At 34.9% G+C, this 14,817-nt stretch overlaps 1 long non-coding RNA gene across 2 annotated transcripts in view; it reads left to right on the forward strand.

Moving 5' to 3' along the window:
- The window catches only part of LOC136793461 (uncharacterized), a 107,027-nt gene extending 92,764 nt beyond the window's left edge, over positions 1-14,263 (forward strand). For both annotated transcript variants that reach the window (XR_010838726.1, XR_010838725.1), the window contains exon 3: positions 14,190-14,263. This is a non-coding gene — a long non-coding RNA (uncharacterized lncRNA). The remainder of the gene's footprint in view (positions 1-14,189) is intronic.
- Positions 14,264-14,817: the final 554 nt, after the last annotated feature.

Consider the following 14,817-nt stretch of genomic DNA (forward strand, 5'->3'; position numbering starts at 1 on the left):
CGATTTGCATTTTCCTAGAGTTTTATATAAACTGGAATCATGAGTATTTTCTCTTTTTGATCTGGTTTCTTTCCCTCAGCATAATTAATTTGAGATTCACCCATATTGTTGCATGTATCAAGAATCCAGTCCTTTTCTTGACTCAGTAATATTTCATTGTATAGATATACTGCCATTTATTTATTCATCCCCCTGTTGATGGACTTCTAGGTTATTTTCAGTTTTTGCGTATTACCAGTTAAGCTTCTTGAAAAGGAGACATCAGTCCCAAAATGGAGTCACTTGCGCTAAACCCCACATCAGCAAACTGAGACTTAATACCTAACCTAATTGCAGTTTCAACACCCCCCAGGGATGTAACCTTTAACCAGTAAATCTGGAATTACCAGGTCAGCACTAGTGAGGTAATCCACCCAATATGCCCTTCCGTTCCCCTTAGGATGGTGGCCTTCCCTGAAACAGTGCATTCTTTGCTAATAATTTCCTTTTCCTGCCTCCTTTCTGCCTTTAAAAATCTTTCCTTTTCTACAGCTCTGTGGACCTCCTTTCTATTGCTAGATGAGATGCTTCCTGATTCATAAATCATTAAATAAAGGCAACTTGATCTTTAAATGTGCTTAGTTGAATTTTTGTTATTTAACAAGTTCTTTTGAATACTCTGTACAAGTCATTGTATAGACATATTTTTCTTTAGTTTTGGGTAAATACCTCAGGGTGGAATGACTAGATTGTATGGTAGGTGTATGTTCAATTTTATAATGAACTACCAAACTGTTTTGCAAAGCAGCTCTCCCATTTTACATTCCTACTAGCAGTATGAGAGTTCTGGTCACTCCAATCCTTGCCAACATGTGGTCAGGCTTTTTAATTTTAGACATTCTAATAAGCATGTAGTGGTCTCATTGTGGTTTTAATTTGCATTTCCTTAATTATGTTGAGCAACTTTTCATGTGCTTATTTGCCATCCATATATCTTTGATGAAATGTCTGTTCAAATATTTCCCCCATTTTTAAAATCAAATTGGTTTGTTTACTTTCTTATTGTTAGGTTTTGAGAGTTCTTTATATATACTGGATGTCAGTTATATAATTTACAAAGATTTTCTCCCAATCTGAGGCTAGTTTTTCTTTCTCTTATCATTGCTTTTTGAAGAGCCAAAATTTTTAATCTAGATGGAATCCAGTTTATCATTTTCTTCTCTTATGGATTGTGCTTTTGTTGTCAAGTCTAAGAAATCTTTGCCTAACTCAAGGTCACAAAGATTTTCTCCTATGTTTTCTTTTAGAAGTTTTAGTTTTTACATTTAGGTACAAGATCCATTTTGAGTTAATTTTTGTAAATAGGGCAAGTTATGGATTAAAGGTCTTTTTTTGCCTATGAATCTACATTCAATTGTTTAAGCATCACTTGTCAAAAAGACTTTTCTTTCTCTTCTGCTTTGACTTTGTATGTTTGTGATAAATCAATTATCCATATGTGTTGGTTTATGTCTGGACTCTATTCTGTTCCATTGATCTGTTTGTCTACCTTTATGCCAATAATACATTGTCTTGATTACTGTAGCTTTATAATAAATCTTGGAATCAGATGTTAACCCCTAACTTTGTTCTTTTGTAGAATTCTTTTGGCTATCCTAGGCCTTTTGCATTTTCATATGAATTTTAGAATCCTTTTGTTAATTTCCTTAAAAAAGCCTGCTGGGATTTTGATGAGAATTGTGTTGAATTTATAGATCAATTTTGGAAAGAGTTCACATCTTAACAATATTAAATTTTCTATACCACGAAAAAGGAATATCTATTTATTTAGGTCTTCTATAATTTCTTTTAGCAATGTTTCACAATTATCAATGTACAGGTCTTTCACAACATTGGTTATATTTAGCCCTAAGAATTTCATATTTTTGATGCTCTTGCAAATGGCATTGTTTTTAAAAATCAGTTTCCAATAGTTTGTTGCTAGTATATAGAAATACAATGGATCTATATTAATCTTGTATCCTGCCATTTTGCTAAACTCGCTTATTAGTCCTAGTAGCTTTTTTTTTTTGTAGACTCTATTGGATTTTCTACATAGACAATCATGTTGTCTGAAAATATAGTTTTACTCCTTCCTTTCCAGTTTGGATGCCTTTTATATATATATATTTTTTTTTTTTTCTTGCCTGACTGCACTGATTAGAATGTTGAATAGAAGTGGCAGAACAGATATTCCTGCCTTGTTCCTGATCATAGGAGTGAATCATTCAGTCTTTCACCATTAAATATGGGGTTAGCAGCAGATTTTTTATAGATAACCTTTACCAATTTAAGGAAATTACCTTCTATTTCTAGTTTGTTGAATGGTTTTATCATGAAAAGCTATTGGGTTTTATCAAATCCTTTTATGTATCTATTGAAATGATCATGTTTTTTCATCTTTTTAGTTTGTTAATATGATACATTACATTGATTGGTTTTTGAATGCTAATCTAACCTTTCATTCCTGGGATAAAACCCACTTGGTCATGATGTGTTATATTTCTATATATTGCTAGATTCAATTTACTAAATATTTGTTATGAATTTTTGCATGTATTTTCATGAGAGTGTTAGCCTATAGTTTTCTTCTCTTGTAATATCTTTGTGTGGTTTTGGTATTAGAGTAATGATGGCCTTGTAGCATGAGTTGGGAAGTATTCTCTTCTCTTAAATTTTTTGGAAGATTTTATATAAAGTTATTATTATTTATTTTTTAAAGGTGTGGTAGAATTCACCAGTGAAGCCATATGGGCCTGGGAATTTCTTTGTAGGAGGGTTTTAAACTATAATTTCAATTTCATATATATTTCACTCTTCAGGTTATCTGTTTCTCCTTGACTGAGCTTTGGTAATTTGTGTCTTTCAGGGAATTTGTCCATTTCACCTAATTAATCAAATTTATGGGAATAGTTGCTCAAGTTATTCCCTTATTATTCATTTGCTGTCTGTAGAATCTCTCATGATGTCACTTCTCTTGTTCTAGATATTTTTAATTTGCATCTTCTCTCTTTTCCTCATTAGTCTGGCTAGTGATTTACCAATTTTATTGATCTTTTTAAAGAACCAGCTTTTTTTGTTTGTTTCACTGATTTTTCTCTGTCATTGTTCTGTTTTTTATGTCATGGATTTCTGCTTTGATCTTTATTGTCTCCTTTCTTCTGCTTACTTTAGGTTTAATTTGTTTTTGTTGTTGTTGTTTTAGTTTCTCAAGGTAGAAGACTGTGTTATTACTTTGAGATCATTTTTCTTTTTTATATAGCCATCTTATGTTATAAATTTACCCCTAAGTACAGCTTTAGTAGCATCCTACAATTTTTAATATGTTGTGCTTAAATTTTCATAGTTAAAATTATTTTCTAATTTTCCTTTTGATTTCTTGTTTGATACATTCATTATCTAGAAGTGTTATTTCATTTGCAAATATTGTGGATATTTCCAAAGATCATTTTGTTATTGATTCCTAATTTAATTCCATTGTGGTCAAAGGACAAACTTTGCATGACTTGAATCCTAAACTTATTGAGACTTGTTTTATGGCCCAGACTATGGTCCATCTTGGTAAATATTCCCTGAGCACTTGAGAAGAAACTGCATTCTGATGTTGTTGGGTGATGTGTTCTATAAATGTCAATGAGGTCAAGTGGTGTTTGAGTCTACTATATCTTTGCTAATTTTCTACCCACATTTTATTCATTTTTTTAAAGAGGGGTATAGAGATGCCTAGGTTATAATTGTGGGTTTGTCTGTTTTTCCTTGCAGTTCTATCAACTTTTGCTTCATGAATTTTGAAGCCCTGTTATTTGGTGCATAAACATTTAGGATTGTTGTTTCTTCTTGATTAATTGACCTCATTATCATTATGAAATAAATTACTTTATCCCTGCCAAAATTTTGCTCTGAAATCAACTTTGATATTAATATAACCACTCCAGCTTTCTTTCGATTAGTGTTAACATGCTATATCTTTTTCTATCCTTTTACTTTTAACCTGTTTGTGCCATTATATTTAAATTGTGTTTCCTGCAGGCAGCATATGGTCTCCTATGGGTCTTAATTTTTTATTTCATATGACAATCTCTGCGTTTTAATTTGGATGTTTCAACCATTTGCATTTATGTGATTATTGATATGATTAGGTTTGAGTCTATCATCATGTTATTTGTTTCTGTTTGTCCCACCTTTTTTTGTTTACTTTTTCCTCTTTTTCTGTCTTCTTTTGGATTAATCAGGTATTTTTTATGATCCCATTTTATCTCATTTGTTGGCTTATTAGCTATAACACTTTGTTATTTTAGTGATTGCTTTAAGGTGTTTTATTTTGCACATTTAACTTGTTTCAGTATACCTTCAAGTGATACTACACCATTTCACATATAGTATGACAACCTTACAATTATATATTTCCATTTCTCCCCTCCCAACTTTTATGCTATTGTTGTTATATTTTTTAGTTTTATATATGCTCTAAATCCCACAATGCATTGTTATTATTTTTGTTTAAACAGTTTTTAAAAGAAATTGAAATAAGAGAAAAGTCTTGTATATTTACCCATATAGTTAGCAATTCTGGTGCTCTCCTTCTTGCTTTTTGTTTAAATCAATACTTCCATCTGGTATCTGCCTGAAGAATGTCCTTTAGTATTTCCTGTAGTGCAGGTCTGCTAGTGATGATTTCTTTCAGTTTTTGTATGCCTGAAAATGACTTGATTTTGTTTTTGAAATATATATTGCCAGGTATAGATTTCTGGTTTGGCAGGGTTTTGTTTTGTTTTGTTTTCCTTTCAGTACTTTAAATGTGTCAACTCTCTTTTCTATAACATTGTTTCTGACAAGAGATCTGATGTCATTATTTTCATTCAGCTATGTGTAACAGCTCTATTTCCTTTTAAGATTTTTCTCTTTATCATTGGTTTTGAGCAATTTGATTATAATGTGCCTTACTGTAATTTTCTTCATACTTCTTCTGTTTGGTGTTCATTGAGCTTTTTGGATCTGTGAATTTATATTTTTAATTAATGTCAGAGTTGGAAAGTTTCTTCCAACTTCTTCAAATGTTTTTTCTGTCCCCCAACCCCCTCAAATATTCCAATTGCTCACATATGAAGCCACACATAGTTCACTAGTGCTCTTTCATTTTTTAGCATTCTTTTTTCTCTGTATGTTTCATTTTGTATAGTTTCTATTGCTATGCATTTGAGTTCGCTTATCTTTTCTTCTGTAGTGACTAGTCTGCCTTTAATCCCACCCAGTGAATTTTTCCTCTCAGGAACTGTAGTTTTCATCTCTAGAAGTTCAATCTGGGTCTTCTTCATATGTCTGCTTAACTTAGTGAACATATGGAATACAAGTTATAATAATTATTTTAATGTCCTTGTCTGCTAATTCTAATATCTCTGTCAATTTGGGGTCAGTTTGGATTGATATTTTTCTCTTCATTATAAGTTATGTATCTCTGTTTCTTTACATACCTGGTAATCTTTGATTGGATGCCAGGCATTATGAATTTTACCTTGTCAGGTGCTGGATATACTTATATTCCTATAAATCTTTGTTAGCTTTGTTCTTAGATGCAGTTAAGTTACCTGGAAACAATTTGATCCTTTCAGGTCTTATTTTTCAGTGTAGGTGAGTCCAAAGAAGAGCTCAGTCTAGGGCTAATTTTTCCCACCACTGAGGCCAGACCTTCTAGGTACTCTACCCAATGTCCTGTGAATTATGACTTTTCCCAATCTGACTGGTGGGAATAGGCACTATTTCTGGCCCTCTGTGTCAGGTACTGTTCTTTCCAATCTAATCATTTCTTGTTCTCTCTCTGGCCTCAAGTAGATTTTTCACACATGTGCACTGATAGTTACTCTGCTGAATACTTGAGGGGAGACCTCTGCAGGTCTCTGGGACTCTGTTTCTGTCTCATTAACTCTAGTTGCATTTGACTCCCCCGACTCTCAGCTCCATAACATCAACAGAGAGAATCCACTGACCTTTGCCTCAATACCTCCACCCTATGCCATGGCCTGGAAAATCACTTATAGCTAGGGCAATCATAGGTGTCACCTCATTTGTTTCTCATATCTACAAACTAGTGTCCTTCATTGCCTGATGGCCAGTGCCTTTAAAACCATTGTCTCATGTATTTAGCTTTTAAAATTATCTACATGTATAATTTAATTCATCATTTCATAATGGACATTTTCAAACATACAAAAAGTTGAAAGCACTGTATAGTGTACAATTGTATGTATACCCACTCCCTAGATTCTACAATTAACAGTTTACAATATTTGTTTTATCATACAACTATGTATTTATTCATCCCTTTATTCACCCATCAAACCATCTTAATTTTTTATGCATTTCAAAATAATTGAAAATATCAATATAATTTACCCTAAATACTTCAGCATGCATATGATTAATGAAAGCTTAATATTTTGAATTTTGACAAATTAATCACCTGTATAATGCTAATTTCCAAGTTATAAAATATACCTGTCACCACAGAAAGTTCCTTCCTGACTTTTCCAGTCAATCTCTACCCTCATCTTTCCAAAGGAAACTACTGGTTAGATTTTTTCACTACAGGTAAGTTTTGCTTTTTCTAGAATAGCACTGTTAAATAGAAATGTAATATGAGTCAAAAATGGAGCCACGTGAATTTAAAATTTTCCATTAGCCATGTTACAAAAAATAAAAAGAAAGAAGTGACTAATTTAAATAATGTATTTTATTTAATTCAATATGTCCAAAATATTATCATTTTCAACATGTAATCAGTATAAAAATTATGGATGAGATATATTACATTTTTCTCATATTATGTCTTTGAAATCTAGTGTGCAATTTACACTTATAGTACATCTCAATTTGGACTAATCCTATATCAAGTGCACAGTAGCAATTTGTAGCTAGTAACTACCATATTGGATAGTGCAGTTCTAGAATTTAATATAAACGTGATCATAAAATAGGTTCCCTTTGTCTAAGGCTTTTTTACTCAGCATGATGTTTTGAGAATTTTAAAATTAGTTCATGCATCATTTTAATTAAAAAATTAAGTGAAAAAATAAAACAAAAGGGAAATAAAATGCTCAGCAAGAGTAATATAGAGGATGAGAGGAAAGAAATTGCATGTAAAGAATTCTGCCATTCAGTCTTTGTATTACGGAATTGGAGACTAGACATGCTGATAAACTTTATCCTTTACATTAAGTAATCATAAAATACCTTAGTATTTTATGGTTAACCACTAAAAGAATATAAGTAGAATACCTAATTTCAAAATCAATAGAGGGAATTAAAAAATTAAGCAACTGAGTGAAATGTAGGAAAGGAGAAAAAAAGCAAAGAAAATCCAAGAGAAATAACAAAATGATAATAAGTCCAAATATGTTGGTAACCCCAATAAATATAAATGGGCTGAACATACCATTTAAAACATACAGATTTTAAATTCAATAAAAGTGCTAAACCCAACTAATATTGTACTTATAAGATACATATCTAAAATATAAGAAAATGTGTACTTTAAGTAAAAGGATGGAAAAAATATATATATGGTAAATACTAACCAAAAGAAAGCTGGTGCAGCTCTATTATCAATAATATCAGACAAAGCATTCATCCAGAAAAGTGGATAAAACAATTGTGGTGTATTTATACAATGGAAGACAACAGTGAAAATTAATGATAAATATCATGAACCTAATAAACATAATCATCATAATAAGTTGTAGGAGGACAGGTACATTATGATATATTTATATTAAATTTAAAAGCATGCACTGCAAAACAATGTTACATATCATTATGGATACATACATATGTAGTGAAACAAATTAAATCATCCATTGTAATGATAAATACCAAGCTGAGAATAGTAGTGTCAAATGCTGACTCCTCATGTATCACCAACAGAACTTGAGTTTATTTGTTTATCATGGAAAGGGAGAAAACCACCTCCCCAAAGCTTTGGTAGTATCTCATAGGGAGAAGGCAAGGGCAGAATTTATTGAGAATTGGAAATTTGGTTAAAAGTGGGTCCTCTAATATGAGTACTTGTTTACAATTGGATGAGGATCATGATATAACAGTCCAGGAATGGTGGAAACAGCAATGGGAGGATTTTGAGGAAAGGTATTCAGAGTTTTAGGGCACAAACTGTTGACATTTTCCATTGAAAAGTTGATTAATCTTTCAGGAAGTTACTATTGTATAATGAACAATCAAGCCATTTGCTTGGATAAGAATCTCCTGGAAGAGTAAGCTTATTAATGTAGAGAGTAAAGTATATGTGGGGGAGAGTAGGTAATTTCAGTCTTTAGTGTCCAAACTGAGAGTAGAGGGTGATGATTTTGGTTCTCAGTAGTTAACCCTAGGGTAGAGGAATAGGATCAGGGAGAAGTACACAGGGGCTTCAACTCTGCCTATAATATTTTATTTCTCTTAAAAAATCTGAAGCAAAAGTTAAAACTTGCCAAAGCTTGGTAACAGGTTTATAGGTAAAATAGTTTATCTTTCCTAACATTTCTTTGCATTTATTATAGGCTTAAAATATTTTAATAGCACTGTTGCTTCATAAACAATGACCGATTCTTTGTCTCCATTTTTTCAGATGCCAGGTAGGTCTCTCTAATTCAACATCACAGATGGTCCAGTTACATTACAATTGAGGTGGTTGATGTTTCATTACATTCCAGTCATAGTTTCCAGGTTATCTGCCTTGTCAAATTCATAGGACTCAGTCACTTCCTATGTCTTGTCAACCAAAATTTTACAAACCACCTCTCAGTTTGTATCGATTTCAATTTATGTTGATTTTTTTCTTTTTTTTTTTTTTTTTTGTGTGTGTGTGTGTGTGGTATGCGGGCCTCTCACTGCCGTGGCCTCTTCTGTTGCGGAGCACAGGCTCCGGACGCGCAGGCCCAGCGGCCACGGCTCACAGGCCTAGCTGCTCCGCAGCATGTGGGATCTTCCCTTACCGGAGCACAAACCCATGTCCCCTGCATTGGCAGGTGGACTCTCAACCACTGCACCACCAGGGAAGCCCTGATTTTTTTTCTATTGAGAGGGCCATCTTTTACTCATCTTTTCCATGGATTAAAAAGTCTCTTTCCCTAGTGCTCTATATATGAAGATATATATATACACACAGGTACACACACACAGATCATATATTTTATATACATATTTTTACACATATACATAAAGAATATTGGAATTAGAAGTTCCCCAGGTCATCTCCCTAGCCAACTTATGGACACTTCTATACCATTACATAGCCAGTATAGCATAATGGTAGCATATGAGTTCTGGAGTCAGTTGGCTATGGTTTAGAATCACAGTTCTGTGTCATTTATTAGCTGTGTGACCTGGGGCAAGTTATTTAACCTTTCTATGCCTCAATATTCTTGTAGGTAAAATGAGGATAGTAATGATACCTATTTTGTAGGATTTTGTTAAGTTTAAATAAGAATGCATGTAGAATATTAAGCATAGAGTTTAACACATAAGTCTTCAAAATATGCTAGTGATTATTATTATCATCATCATTATCTCTGATAGATATGACCATCGGCTCTGCTTGAACTGTTTCAACAATATTCTACCCTACAAGAAAACCTGCTCTATTTGGGAGAATCTCTATTACTAGAAACACAATGAGCCAAAGTTATTTTCCTATAAACCTTGCTCCCTTTAAATTCTAATTGTTGGTCTGAGTTCTGTCCTTTCAAACTATACAGATTATCTCTACCATGTCAATGTGGAAATTCTTCAAAAGTTAGAAATCAGTGTCTCTTATTCTCCAGAACAGTCTTTATCCATGAGTTAGAACTCTAGAGTATAAGTAGTGTTAGAATAAGATAGCAGATTTCAGCATCACCTACAAATAGATTTGTGAATAAGTATTGGATATTCTGTTAGCTTGAAATGTTAAATTTTGAAGGGTTTGATTTAGACGTGTAATTAGCAGGTCTCCAGGCATCTAATGAGTTACAGTATCTAAGGTTTGGGGTAAAGGAAAGCCTTATATTTCGACTTACCTTTGGATCCAAGTTCCTGTTTTTACCAACTTTACAATTTTTGCTCTGTTTTGCCTTCTGTGTGTATAGTCCCTTTTCTGCAAATGCCACCATGCAAGATACCATCACAGCCCCTTCCCTTACCAAAGCACTGATATGTCCAGACTACCTGGATTGTCTAGAACATTAACTATTGCTGTTCTTCAAAGTTCTTCTGAGGGAAGAATCTTGACTAGTTATCTCTTCTTCTTGGCCTCTAGCCTCCTGCCATGTTGCTAGGTCCTCTGTCTACTTTGTATTCTTTACTTCTCATCTGTAGTTCATACCCAACAACCCTTCAAATATATGTTCATTTCTTATATTACAGTTTATCCATCTTTTTCTTGCTTCCAGCTCAAATCAGCCATACACTGAGGATTATATTTCCACAATTAAGGTGAACTCTTAGAGTATCTTGCCAGATAAAGACAGTTTTCTTCCTAAAAGAAATTCTGCTCCTAGCTAAATCTTACACTAACATTTTATATCTTCATGCTACACAGTCATGATATAAAGAAATATATCTAGGTCCATAATGAAAGATATGTGGCATGTATGCCTCCATTACCCTCTTCACCATAAAAGACGTTGTTAATCAATCACAATATGCTCTACCAAAAATGGCTCAAAATCTTTCTTCTCCATGGTTGTAGCTCCTGCCAAAGAGCTCTTTCTGTTAAGGTCCCAGATTCCACCAGGTAGCCCTGATTGTGGTCTCATCTCCTGCTGGCAGGCCCCTCCATGATTCTAGGACCAAAGAGGGTCACTACTTCTGGGTTCTTGTAATATTGCCTCTTCCCTTTATTTCCCAAGCCCTAGGTTTGGTGATAGCCTTCTGCTTCTGCTAATCTTGAGCCTGTTTCACTATCCCCATTTGTCTTCTATCACATGCATTGCCAATTCCTTATATTAAATTCCCTCTATTTGAAATAGCTAGAGTGGTTTTGTTTTTTCTGATTGGACTCTGAATGATACGCCTCCTTTGAAAATTTCTAGTATGTTTTATCTTTTCTATGGTAGAATCATATTCAGTAAACCTCAAGTTGGATCTTTAAGCCATCCCAACATGCCTCCTTCTGTGCTGTATATTCTCTGTGTTCTCCAGATCCATTCTCACAAGCCTTCTCCACCCTGCTCTTTGTTCTAGGAAGCTGGCCTTTACAAACTGCATCCCCTGGCTTGCTTGCCCTCTTGGCTTCCAGGTGGATTCAGTCTGCATCAGCAGATGAAGGTAGAGGAGAAAGTGTTTGGAGTATTTAATCCTCCAGCCCCCTATGGCTTTGCTTATTTACCTAAGGTCATAGATTGTTAGTTTCTTTCTCACGGCTACAGGGCATGCCATATTCCAAAAACGTTTCCCTCCCCTTCCGCCCTCAAGCCTAAGAGTGGTTGTAACTTCCTACAGCTGCTAGTCTCTGGGTGCTTTGCCATCTCTTTTTTTGTTTTGTTTTGTTTTGTTTTTTGTGGTACCCGGGCCTCTCACTGTTGTGGCTTCTCCCGTTGAGGAGCACAGGCTCCGGATGCGCAGGCTCAGTGGCCATGGCTCACGGGCCCAGCAGCTCCGCGGCATGTGGGATCTTCCCAGACCGGGGCACGAACCCGTGTCCCCTGCATCGGCAGGCAGACTCTCAATCACTGCGCCACCAGGGAAGCCCTGCCATCTCTTTTGACCCCTTAATCCTACCCACCCCTTAGTAAATAGTCCCTTCATTAGAGTTTCTTTACTCACCCTTTGTGAGAATGCCATCTGTTTCCTGCCAGGAACATGATCAATACAATAACATACCTGTGTTTGACAACCCACCCCTATTCATTGCAAACTCTCAGGACCCTATTTGTACTATTAGTACACACTATTAGTACACACTGCTTCGTTGGTTTCTGGCTTCAAATTATTGGCTCTATTTTCCTCTTATTTATGGTACTACTCCTAACCTTTGTACTTCATATTTGTATTTGGTTTCCTTGGGTTGGAGTCTTCCCTCTCCCCAGAGGACTTTATCTCTAACTAACTCTTCTCCTGCTACCAAGTATTTCCAGGCAATTTACCTCAGTTTGAGGACCCTTAAACCTAATCTTCTTTCCCAACCTGCTTGACAAGTGACTAATTCTCTAAAAACAGGGAGAAATATTTGGGCATATTCTGTGTTACATTATTGGCATTCTTTCTTCAATCTATTCTACAACCCCTCCCTGGGCAGTCTCATCCATTATCACCTCTTAAATTTATATCTCCAGCCCTAACCTCTCTTGTGAGCTCCAGACCCGTATATTCAACTGCCTATTCACCATCTGCACTTGGATGTCTCAAAGGCACATCAAGCTAAACATGTCCAGAATGAAATTCATCTCCCCCTTGATCTGATTCTCCTCTAGTGTTGTCTCAGTGAATAGAACCACTAGACCCGTGTTCAAACCAGATCCAGTAAGTCATTCTAGATTCTTCCTTCTTACCCCACTTAACCAAGTCATCAAGTAATGCTAACTTTATCTCCTAAATCTATCTCGAATTATTTACTTCTCTTTATCCCTACCCACTACCACTCGATGGGATGGTGTTAAGTCTAAGGTATTATCATTTTTCTCCTGAACCACTTCCATAGCCTCTTAACTGGTCTCCCTGCATCCACTCTTTCCGCTCTTCAATCCCTCCTCGACACTGCTACCAGAGTTCTCATCTTCTCTCTGCTTAAAATAAAGTTAAAAATCTATAACATTGCCCACAAGGCCCTGCATGTTTTTGTCCTTGTCAACCTTTCCAGCCTTCTGGAGACTTCTCTTCAATCACTGTGCTTCTTCAAATGTGCCAAGTTTATTTGACCTCAGAATCTCTGTACATGCTGTTTTTTCTATGGAATGTTTGCTCTATTCTCTCCTTTTACTCCTCCATTAGATTTTAGCTTAGATATCATCTCAGTAGAGTCTTCCTTGACACTCTAGGCCAGTCTAGGCAGCATGCCTTCCACTTTGTATGCACCCAAGCACCCTATACTTCTCCTTTGTAACAGTATTCTTGTAATTATCTGATTGGAGATGTCCATCCTCTAGGCTATAACTTTCACCAGGGCATAGAGTATGTTCTGTTTTCACTGGTAGCACACACAGTAGGTGCTGAATAAATGTTGAAAGAATGAATGAATTTAGGTACTTATCATCTTGACCAGATTGTAGATTTTATGATTGCAAACTTTAGATCCCCACAGAGCCTAGCTCAGTATGCTGTGTAATCTGTCTCTCTTATTCTCCAACGTGTGTATGTATAATTTAATTAACAAATAGTTGATGTGAAAAATGAATTGAAATTCCTGGAATTACTCAAGTTATTCTTCAAAACCTCCTCACCTATATTTATTATGTGCATTTCCTTTTCCTACTCTACATATATCCCACATTTTTGTCTCCTTTTCCAACGACAACAATAATTCATTCTTTGTGGCTAGAGGAAGCTTCTCTAGCCAGTAATTCTCTCCCTTTTAATGCCATCGCATTTATTAAAGAGCACAAATGAAATAGCTCTGTACAGTTAGAACACTATACAATTTTAAATAAGAACACTATTTTTACCTAAGAGGAGGTGTTCTCATTTCCAGGAGGGGAAAGATCACAATCATGTATATGAAGAACTGGCATTGACTGTGAACATTAAGTCAAATGATCAAAGAATTAGAATTTGCATTGTGGGTTGATAATGCATCTATATTTCTGCCTCTTCCCTTCTTCCATGTAAATTAAAGCTGCAGGATCTGCCTCTGTGTAAACTTCCCTACAGTCTGTTAAATATGTGTTGCTGCAACTATAAAATGATTTTAATAGATGGCAGAATTTGGCTTATTTGTTCTGAATTTCGGCACAGAGAGTAATTAATCACCTATAGAGCTCAATAGTGTTTTGCAGAACTCGGAGTGTAATGGAATGAATAATTCTGGAGTACCTATTCAGTGCTCAGAAAGCAAAGCACTTTTTGAGATGAGTACTAAACTAGGAGTTCAAAGACTGGCAGTGTACTCTTGGCTTGGCCTCTGTGTAACCATGAATGACTCACCAATCTCTCTGTGCTAATGTCCGCTTTTGTGAAACAGACTTCATAATACTTCCACTCATTATTCACAGGGTTGCTGTGAGGAACAAATGAAGAAAGTACGAAATGGAAGATACATAAATAAAAATTTTCCGCATGTTGGGGAATGTTGCAAGATATTGGTACTTTAGATACCTTATCTCACTCTCACCTCAGGTCACTTTCATTGCCAGCTGGTAGTCATTACCCGTTATTCACATCTTACTACTAAAGAAACGAAGAAACACACCAGTAAGGTGGCAAGTGGGGAGAAAATAAAAGTTGGGAGGTTGGCGATTAAGAAAAAATAATGACACCTCAGAATTATAAATCCCACAGATTTGTAACTGTTACAGTTTATATTGGGATGAAGAGACTAATACTCTTTATATTCTTCAGACAATATATAGCTGTTATCAGCAAACCAAACTATTTTACAGGGAACAAAAATGACATGCTAAATATTAATTCAATATTATATTTCATATACACAATATGAATCTATTTCAAATATTAATGATTTTAAACAAAAGAAACCCAATTTTATCTTCCACACAATTTTGTTTAAAAAAAGTGCTTCTTTTGGACAAGTGCAGGTGAATAAGACGTATTACTAAATATAACTACTTAATTGCATTAAATGGACCCCTTTTACCTACTTAGTAAGCATGGTGGGGTCTG

This window comes from Kogia breviceps, chromosome X (assembly GCF_026419965.1).
Source record: "Kogia breviceps isolate mKogBre1 chromosome X, mKogBre1 haplotype 1, whole genome shotgun sequence".
Lineage (NCBI taxonomy): Eukaryota > Metazoa > Chordata > Mammalia > Artiodactyla > Physeteridae > Kogia > Kogia breviceps.